Below are 11,102 nucleotides of genomic sequence, written 5' to 3'. Positions count from 1 at the left end.
TCAGAGAGCCCCACCACAGGCCTCATCTGGGCAAAGTGCTGTCTTTTTTGTTTGAAAACCTTATCATCTTTATTAACGTTCACTGGGGTATACTGATTTATAAGTGTACTGGTGGACTTGTGTCCCTTTGCACCAGTCCACATTAACTCACATCCTTCTGGCTGTTCCCCTGCTCTGTGGGGACACGGCTCTACAACACACAACATTATTCTTCACATAACTGTTAAGATACAATGTCATTTAAGGAATGTCACGACAAATAAGATAACATTTAATTTAAACATGATTTTGTATTTAATATTGAAAATAACAAGATATGACTTAAGAAGTAGCTTCTAAGGTAGATTTCTCTCTTCTTACCAGCATCGGCAGCGTAAAAAACTGGCAGAAGTTGAATTCAAACAACAACACCACTTCTGATAATCTATAGTGTTATTTCAAGACCAGAAAGTACCTAGAAAATACAACTGACTCGTCAGTCAGCAGATTTTTTGTGCTGCATCATTTCCACTGCAATTGGCAAATAACGAAAAAACAAGCAAGCTGTTCATGTTCTGACAGAATTAAGGCTTCCTTGGCACTGTACAGCTGAGAACTTTTAAAACCAATCTATACTGCAATGTGATTTGAGAAGTTTCTAATCATTTTTAAGTGGTTATCTAAAGTATTTCTCACTTTATGCAACAGCAAGTATTCATATCAATGATGGCCAACTTTTTATTAATAGAAACATACGAAGCTTAGTCATTATGCCCTTACAAATACAACTGCCAACAACATAAAAGCACTTACAAGTTTCTTGTTGGTAGAAGAACAGCCACTAATACAAATAAACATGACTGTGCTGACACATGACCTCTTGCAAAGTGACAAGATTTGCACAATGAGACAGAACTGGTAGAGCCTCAAATTGTGTTTTATTTACATATCAGTTTACATTTTAGCTGATCCAAATGAACTTTGACAGACAGGTTTAGAAACCTTGCATAAGGACCAGCTGGGGAAAAAAGTAATTTTCCAAAGACAGAAAAATTGGTTATTAAGGATTATTTCACAAGAACATTTTCTCAAGACTGTTTTTATACAAAATATCTACTATTTCTTGTTTTTTAAGATTGGTGTTTGCAAGTTTCCTTCCTGCTCTGCTACATTATTTCAGTCTTCTAAATCATATTGTGCCACCAATGAAACTGCCAAGTGGTATTAAAGTAACACAAATCAAAATGATAAGAGAAAAATCTCTATCCTGATATTTCCTGATATGCAACAGAACAAGGTATGTTTTGAATAGATTTTTAAAAGCTTGCTCATTCAGATCTTAGTGGGATTACTCTGCTTATTGACATATACTCTCTTAAATGCCTTAGCAGATGAGGGGCTTGGCATATACAATTTTCCATTTGACTCTCCCTTTGGAGTATTTACCATACAACCCTAGAGCTGTGTAATTTTGCATAAACATGCTTACATAGGCTATAAATGCCAATCACAAAGCCTATGTTCCCCACTGGAGTGGCAGCTCATTTGTGTTCCTGAATGCTTCTCTTTCATTCATTGCTTTGTTCCAGAAACATTATTAAAAATGCCAATGGATTGTTCATCCTTACCTATGCTTTATGTGCTGGTTTTTACTGGGATAGAGTTAATTTTCATCAGAGTAGCTAGTAGGGTTCTGTGTTCTGGATTTGTGCTGAAAACAGTGTTGACAGCCCAGGCATGTTCTTGCCATTGCTGAGCAGCACTTGCACAGCGCCAAGGCTTCTTCTGCTCCTCAGCCCACCCCACCAGCGAGCGGGCTGGGGGTGTGCTAGAAGCTGGGAGGGGACACAGCTGGGACAGCTGACCCTGACTGACACGAGGGATATTCCATACTGTGTGATGTTGTGCTCAGCAATAATATTTGGGGGAAGAAGAAGGAGGTGGGGGACATTTGGAGTGATGGTGTTTGTCTTCCCAAGCAATGGTTAGATGTGATGGAGCCCACCTTTCCTGGAAATGGCTGGACCCCTGCCTGCCCATGGGAAGTGGTGAATGAATTCCTTGTTTGGCTTTGCTTGGGCGTGCAGCTTCTGCTTTACCTATTAAAGTGTCTTTATTTAAACCCATGAGTTTTCTCACTTTTACCCTCCTGATCCTCTCCCACATCCCCATCGCTGGGGGGGACTGAGCTGCATGGGGCTTGGTTGCTGGCTGGGGCTAAACCACACCACCTTGCTGTCTGTTAATAAGGCAGTAGTCACCACTGTGTATCTATATGCAATTTCTGCGTGTATTTATTAAGATCTTAGAGAAAAACACCTAATTTGTGTTCTAGTCTTGGCATGCAAAAAACTGCACATTTTTATTACTTAAATTATCATTTTAAGATTTCTTCTCCTAGCACTCTGTCAGCTGTGCAGTGGCTGCTATGTTCCTCTGCCTGAAAGGAATGTGCAGTATAATGTATCTCCTGGTGTCATATAATAACCACCGTGAAACAGAGTCACTAGCTGCTCAGTTCAGTGTGTTCTCCCCTTTTCCTCAGACTGTATGTGAAATGTGACAGGTGGGGTCATTTTTTACTGGGTAGTGATTCATAAGCATTTAACTAGAACACTGGTATTTTGTTCTTTCTTAGAAGGACTTCATGTGAGACAATTACCACATTTTCCGATTTACAGCATTGGTCACAAAGTACAAAGCATTTGTGTTTTCTCAGGCAGCAACTTGCTTTCACGTGGTGGGAAGACATGCAAACAAGCACTCAGCTGAAGGCTTGTATCTTATCAGGACCAAACATGACTGTGCTCTGCTGTGGCTGCACATAGAGATGTAAACAGGTTGACCATGACTTGCAAAACTACACCTGAACCCCCGAATCCCAGTTTTTCCAAGTCATTCTGAGGTGGATGGACATGAGGAGAAATGGGTAACATGCACAGGTACAACACCCCCCTGAGAATATTACTCCTGTGAGCCACTCACATACCCTAACCTGACCAAGGGTGTTTGGAGAGGTCAGTCAACAGCAGACTGCTCTGCTGAGCACTCCCCCTTGAACCCCCAGTAGCAGCAGTGTGCTTGGCAAAAGCAGGTAGAGGAGATATTGCTCTGGAGACCCTATAAATGGTCATATCCCTTTGAAAGGCTGCAAGGGTCTCGACCTCCTATGGAGTATACCCAACTATAGGCAATGGTCTTGCACAAATTCCTAGTACAGCCAGCTACATACTGGGGTAGCCTTTGAGTCAATACAGCCACAATTTGCTAGGAAGATAAAAAGATGAGGATTTAGTACAGGAGAAAGGAGATCATAGCGGCATATGAAATCATATGAGAAAATTAATCTCCTAAGCTAAACAACAGTTGGAAAACACCTCACAGGGAATTCAAAGTCATGTTTGTGATTGTCCTTATCAGGAAATAAGTCTGTGTGCAAAGAAGCACCCCACAAGAATTTGATTCTCTCCCACCCTTCTGGTAGAGCGGCAGCCCTTCGCTCCCTCTGCCTTCCCTCCTCTTCTTCACCCCTCCAAATGCTTGTTGAGAGGTAAAGCAGCCAACTTACAACAATGTAACTCAATTGGTCTCTTCTGGGCACTGAAGACCATACGTGAGCTCTGCAAACAAGAGATACGGGTTCATTTCAGGAAATACGCAATTGGAACTATCACCAACACACCCATAGGCTGCTTTTCACAACTACACTCAGGCCTAAGATCCATTTGTCCAGTTTGGATATTGAATCTGGCACAAAACATAAGGTGATGGGAGGCTGCTGTGTGATCCAGGATGTCTCAATAAGTCTTCACTGACTTTTTCACGTGGTTTTGCGAGTGTTTTAAGAAGCTAGCAGGCTAGAGATGCTCTGGTTGGAACAGCATCCAGGCTCCCAAGACCTACACTGTCATTAAGTGCAACATTTACACATTTGCCTGAAAAAACAGCAAGTGTCAAAAAGTGTTTTAATCATTTGACAGTAGCAAGAACAGCACCAGAGATTTTTGCTGAGTAGATACATCACCTTAGTCCCTGACTAGGCACCTTGGTCTATTTCAGCTCTCCTTTAGTACTTCATCACCATTAAGGGAAGGCTGAGGGGGGATCTCACGAATGGGTACAAATGTCTGAACGAAGTGTATAAAGATGACAGAGACAGGCTCTTTTCAGTGGTATCCAGTGACAGGCAATGGGCACAAACTGGAACACAGGAGGCTCCACCTGAACATCAGGAAACACTTTTTCACTATAAGGGTGACTGAGCACTGGCACAGGTTGCCCAGGGAGGTTCTGGAGTCTCCACCCTTGGAGATATTCAAAAGCCATCTGGACATGGTCCTGGGCCACCAGCTCTGGGTGGCCCTGCTTGAGCAGGGGGGTTGGACCATGTGACCTCCAGAGATGCCTTCCAACCTCATCCAGTCCGTGATTCTGTGAAGGGAAATGGGAAAAGAAAGGGTGTTCCTGAGATAAACTTTGCAAGTGGTTTCAAGAAGATCCTACCTTGCACGAAACTCCAAAATGTTTCTAAAAAGGGTTGTGAGTCTCCTCCAGTGCTGGCAGAACCAGTCTCCACAGGTGTGAAGCACCAGCTGTTCAAAGAAGGGAGAGGAAAAGCAGGAACAGAAGGAAACTGTCTGACCACTGTGTCCAAGGCAACACCTCATAAGACAAAAAAATTAACAAAGAACGAAGTTATCAGGAAATGACACTATATAATCAGTTCCATCGTTTATATAACGAGTTCCAGATTTGCAAGTACACTTTCCAATTGTCAGCTTGCTGTTTGCAGCAGCTTTCATCCTCTGAGAAGAAATGACCACTAGTTTGTGCATCATCTAACACTGGTTTCAAGAAGAGACTCCATCACAGTCAGACCCAATACAGAAAATTGCAGGTACTTTTCTCTCTCTTTTTAGGTATTGATGATGATACCTGCTCCGTGTCTTATTTGCACTGGTTTACTTTTTGCAGTGTGCAGCAGTTTTGGGCTCTTTGTTACTTTCACAGAACTAAGCTAGAGATAAAATCAAAAGTAGAGTTAAAATTGGCCTCATTTTCCTTTCCGTATGAGTTGTGCACTTAAACCATGACTCACCACGGCTTGCAGTCACACCCAAGCACACGATGAGCTGAGTGGCCAGTCACTTGAGAACAGGAGGAAATCCAGATAGACACAGCAGACGGGTGAAGATTGGCTCCCTCCTCTTACTGGATCACCACAGTGACAAACAAACTAGTAATCACTCCAGTTTCTCAATTGAGATTCCAACTTTAATGAGTTGCAGAAACTGAACAGCTTCTTTTGTGGGGCGTTTGATACGCAGTTCTAAACAAGCAGGCACTGAATCAATTTTTCCTCTGTTAGGACAAATGGGAAAGTGTACAACCTTAGAAAAATAAATACCCTTTCCAGAAAGCTGTAACATTAGAGTTAGTATGTCAAACAGTCAAACTATCATCCTGGAAATCGTTGTGTGATCAATACAGAAGCAATAAGTTTCAGTAAGAACCTTATGCTGTGAAATTAAAACCTACCCAAATATATGAATGTATGGTATTCTTTCCTAATTTTGGTATGCTTTCCAGCCTTAGCCAGGTCTTCAAATACCTCAGTCACTTTTGCAATCATCCTGTGTAGCAAAAGCAAGCTGGGTGATCATCAAGAACCTATTTAAGCAAAAGAGTAGCTTAATTAGGTACCTTCAAAAAAATACGTTATACCATGCTGCAAAAAGCCTCTACTTTATGCCACTGTCAGCCACCTCCAAAAGCAAATGCAATTTCGTTGTTCACTGTTCTGGTCCTGCTATATTTACAGTAGCCTTCAGACAGCCTAAGTGCAAGTCCTTCAGAAGCTTTCTACCAAAACATTTTAAAATGAATCCTTCTTCAGGCATTAGAATCAAAAGGCAAATATGCTTATATATACTGGAATGACAATTCATTTCCATAATTTCTTTCAGAGAGCTTGCAATGTTTCTGTCTAATGCCAGAAAACCTAGCCTTTTGAATCATTTAACCAGTGTTTTTGTTGTTCATCTGTCTGTCTTCGTTGCGTCTGACCTCTGGGATGATTGTAATAGAAAAAACATTCAGCTTTTCTTTCCTTTCTTCACTATGACTCAACATCCTTCTCCTCTCAGGGGTATGACTACAGTTCTTAGGGAGTCAGTCCAAAGTTTCAGTGTTTCAAGTATGGCACAGATTTATGAATCTGCATGTGTGTGAGAGAGAGGCCACTTCTTTCCCACTTTCAAGGGCCTCACCCACAAATACTTCTGTCCTTTAAGAGAACTCAGGGTACCTCCTTCCATGGGTATAAGGAACGCTCCCAGGGTTTTCATCTGGGGCAGGGTGGGGAGGGTTTGCACTTTACTAGAAGAGCAACAGACCAGTACTCCAGATAGCCCTGATAACGTAGCACCAATGAGCAGACTCCTCAGTTACAGCAGTTTAGAGTGAAAGCAAGAGAAAAGCCCGGAACCAGACACACATGGGAATAACGGACTACGAGATCTTAGTCCTCCTAAAGTGAGCACGTGCCATCCCAAGTTGCTAATTCAAGAGACTGTCAATAGACTATAATATAAATTAAAGTAAACAGAGTGGCTCTTCCTTCCTTAGTACAGCAAAGGCTATTTTCTGAAGAGATGGCTCTCTTCCCCCAGCATGACCCTTTCGTAGGGGAAGGGCACACAGAGACGGTGGAGTTTGCTGTGCGTTTAGTTGTGGCCCTGTGAATCCTCAGCCCTCCAAGCATGAGGTGTCTCACCAGGTCTCCCCCCCATTTCCCCAGAACCTCGGTGCCTCCGTGAGTCTATGTGCAGCTGGCTGAACACTAGGCTTCTGCTGGTTTCAGGCTTAGTGGTTTTCTGCTGCGGAGAGCTAATTCGTCTAAAGCCCACACAGCTGCAATCCCACAGCAGTACTTAGGACTGCACACACTCATCGAGCCCTGGATGACATACACTGGCTTTCCCACATACGCTGAGGTTTTCTCCCAGGCTTCAAAAGAGCCACTGTGTGACAATGCCTGGGCTGGACAGTCTGGCTGCAATGAATTCACCTCACATCCTGAGCAATCCTGGTGTCTTCCCAGATCCCTCAGATCAGGCATTGCTGATTGCAAAATTACAGTCATTAACAGTTTTACACCCGGTTTCCAGGAAAGGAAATCCATTTTTCACGAATAAATTGTTTTCCTCTTTCAAGCTAAGTACTCGGATAGTTTTTTTCAGCTGTCCTACTGCATTTCTCATTCTTTGGTCTTTTCATACACCTTCCCCAGCCTATCTAAGCAGACCTCTTATTTTCCACTTTAAAATCTGTTTCCCACCTTTTTGCCATTGTCTATACACAGTTCATAACCCTTCTCGCAAAATAATAAAAAATAATATCTCATTATTTTCAAGAAAAAAAAATCCCATTTTTTTCCCCCATTGAAATATTACTGTTTAATTTCAGGTTGCTGTTTTAAAAATAATACCTGGGAAAAAAAAGCAGCTTTAACTGAGAGGCTAGTTTTCATTTTCAAGATGCTTTGCTGAGAATTTGGACCAAATTAGCTTTAGATTTAAGATAATAACTTTTATAATTGAATTTTAAAAGACAGTTTACTAGAATAGGATTTACTTCTAGATGAAAAGCACTTTTTCTTTATTTTTATAAACAGCGAATTAAAAAATATTTTCCTGTGATTAACAGTATGCTTTCCCAGAATGAACAAAAGACTTTTGTAAGCAAGAAACCACAAACAATAACCACGTGTGTTCCTAAGAACAGTACCACACACATACAGCAACAGACAGTATGGAAATAAATTCTAAAAGAATGTATTTAATGACTTCAAAAACCATTTTAAAATAAGAGTCAGATTTTCAGCTTGTACATATTGACATAGCCCAGTGGTTTCAGTCACTTAGATACATCACATGACAGAGTAGCTCCCTGATAGCTTGATTTACAGATAGCAAATGTTATCTAAGTTTAGATTAAACCACAGCTTTTGTGTTTACAAGTTCACAGGAGGGAGTGGTTTGGTTTTCATTTACCAGAGTGTAAATGGACTAGTCTCCTATAGCCTACAGAAGTCGTATCTGACGTGGATGTGCGTACAACAGGGTCTTCAGCCTCTGCTCAGTGAAGCCAGGGTGGCACTTTCCACCAGGTGACTCCTGACACAGCTCGTGGTGTCGACGAGCGCAGGAGTACACCAGAAGCAGGCCACGAGCTCTATCTGTTGTTCCAGAGGCCAGACCAGTCCCAGCTGGGATTTTGTCCCACTCCATCTGCCACTGCTGCAAGCATGTCTTGCAGATGTGCAAGACGTGCTGTATATATGCAAAGAAAATCTGTGGCTCCAGGGAAATACTGGAATTACTGCACGTGCATGAATGTAAAGCGCTGCTTACACCGCTATGGCCAGTGCTTACAGGAAAGCATCAGACGTACTCCATATATGCAGTGCATTCAATCTATGCATGTAAACCTGGTGCTTCTAGGACAACAGTATGTCTATTACACCTGATTTACTGCAGTAATCTGCACGCTCATTTGGCTGACAACCAGAAATGCTGGATTCTTACGTATGTATAATCAGTTTGGTACAGTGTAGGTAAGGGACCAAAGACAGAAACCCTCTCCTGACACTGAGGCAGGTGTCCTGCTCAGCCAGACAAAATTGGACATCTCCAGATGAAAGGAAGATGGGCCTTTAGCAACTATTTTTCTCAGTGACCCCACAACACTTTTGCTCTGAAGGATTCTGACCCCCACATCCCGCAGAAGTATGGGAGCACAGGTTCAATCAATGTGCAGTCCTCTGGGAGTTATGCCTCTAGCCCAACCCAGTTATCCACACTTTTGCCACAGACACAGGCATGAGACAGGCATCTCCAAAAGGAGTTTCATCACACCTCTCTCAGACATCTGCCATAGGAAGGGAAGAATTACCCCATGGAGATGCCTATCTAGTTCCATTGAGTGCATGGCAGCCTAGATAAGTAGCTTAGATTAGAGAGCTAAATTTTAGATGGATAAAGACAGGTGAGATCAATCTCATCTTTAGCATATAGATATGAGATATGTTGCAATTTACCGCTGGAGAATACATTAGCCAAGTTTCTATGGTACGAAACCAGCTTCAGCACAGGAATAGAGAAGAAAGGCAGAAAAAAATCACACATATTATTGAAGATGGCCTAAATATTCCTTATTTTAAGCTGTGCCCTTTAGTCAACACAACTAACCTCCAGAGATTAGGTCACTTTCATCTCTCTGGGCCATTACCATAGACTAGCCAGAGCTCAGTGAAACTGAGCCACAAACTAGTGCTAGCTGAGGCTGGTGCATCCAGCGTGCACACCACTAGCAAAGCCACAACTATAGCCAGGCTTCACAGGGAAATAACAGCATTTGATATAATGGGACTTAAAATCTCATGAATGTTGTCAATTTATCAGAAAAAAATACCTATTGCAAAAAAAAAGGACATTTTTCTTTGTTTTCCTCTTACTGTTTTTATTTTCTTTCATCTTGCTAATTATGTGAGCATTTATCATCTGTTTTTATATTGTTTTATCTTTAAAATATTCATTATTCATCTGCAGGAAGATGTACTTCCTCGTTTTTCAGCTTAGCTTCCAGATCTCCTTTTTGTTGGTTTTACTTCTCCTTTTTAGGGAAAAAATGGACTTTTTATTTTTCCTCTCTCCAGTTGTGTCTAATTTCAACGACGAAAGTACTTACTCAGTTCTTTGGTCTGACTACGAGTGAGAAGCAAGCTGTTACGCCATAATTTCATTCCCTGCTGTGTGGGAAGTCAGCATTGCGTCATCCCTCACATCAACAAGAGATGAAGATCCTTTCTTGGTAAGCTCCTTTTGTTTTGATACTCTTTTCTCTTCTGTTCCCCTCTCTTCCCTACAAAAATCTTAAGTGTAAGAGCAGAACCCCCCCACACCTTTTAGTCTTAGTGGTAGGTGTTTTATGTTTTCTGCTTATGCTTAAACATCAAGAACATCCTGTATTTCTGCAACTCAATTTTTACTGTACTAGGGGACTGGGAATTAGCAACATGCATTAGAGCATGACAACTACAAGTCACAGAAAACATAAAGAGCAACCGCAGAAACTTTGATTCAGAACACATTAAGAATTGGTAGTACCCAAATCTCAAGCAAAAAGGTACTATTTGGATATCATTATCAAACAGCTGTTCTTAAATTTATTTGCCAACAAATTGCTTACGTTATTTTGTAATGAAGCTCTGGTTGTATTGGTGAATACATTGACCAATGAATAACTAATGAATAACTAAAAAAATTAAATGTTGCCTTCTTAACATTTAAGGTAAAAGGCAGTTATCGAACTGTCATTGAAGGTAAATCTGTATTAGCCTCTGTCAAAACTGAAAGCCTCAGAATTTTGTTCAATATACTCTTCATATGAATGGCAGAGAGAACCACACCCTCCCTCCATCATGTGCAATTTTGCTGATTCCTGCTTAGATTAAAAACATCTCAGCTGCTCATTTTATAACATAGCTGTATTTAGCAAATTGGGGCCATCAATAATTCCTTGCTTAATCAAAACTGTGGAGTGTATAAACACAGTAATAACAGTTGTGTTACATACAAAGAAAACTGTTAGAGTGGTCATTTTGATTTACAAAGCACTGGACATAACTTGTTCCTTTAGCAGAAATACACATGAACAGATTCATCAGAGAATTCCCAAGGGAAAGGGGGTAGTGGAGAGGCAATCTTTCCTCTTCACAGTGGATTCTTCTCACCTCAAAGGCATCATACCATCTCAGAGAATGCACACAAGATCCGTGTGTAAAATGAACACGTAACAACCACAAGTGTATTTTTAAATTAATAAGTGAATATCCAGATTTGCTCTTAATTCAGCAAATATTTTTGAATCTTCCATTTCTTGCCTGATCCCATCCTCTACACTGCTGTTGCTCTTTATACTCTTTCAGTACCTCTTGATTTGACGTCCTCTTTGCTTCACTAGCTCCAGCATGGCATAGGTGCAACATTTTTGTCCTGGCTGTTAGCGTGGATGATTATATTGGTATATAATCCTGATTATATTGGTATATAATCCTCTTT

At 41.2% G+C, this 11,102-nt stretch overlaps 1 protein-coding gene across 1 annotated transcript in view; it reads left to right on the top strand.

Annotated features, from left to right (window-relative positions):
- The first annotated feature begins 9,724 nt into the window (after window positions 1–9,724).
- BACH1 (BTB domain and CNC homolog 1) overlaps window positions 9,725–11,102 on the top strand; it is a 44,635-nt gene continuing 43,257 nt past the window's right edge. The window contains exon 1 of the mRNA XM_055701440.1: window positions 9,725–9,852. The gene's annotated coding sequence lies outside the window, so the exon portion shown is untranslated. The remainder of the gene's footprint in view (window positions 9,853–11,102) is intronic.

Source organism: Falco cherrug, chromosome 2 (genome assembly GCF_023634085.1).
Source record: "Falco cherrug isolate bFalChe1 chromosome 2, bFalChe1.pri, whole genome shotgun sequence".
Classification (NCBI taxonomy): Eukaryota; Metazoa; Chordata; class Aves; order Falconiformes; family Falconidae; genus Falco; species Falco cherrug.
Note: the sequence above shows the minus strand (reverse complement) of the source record. Positions and strands in the feature narration are given on the sequence as shown.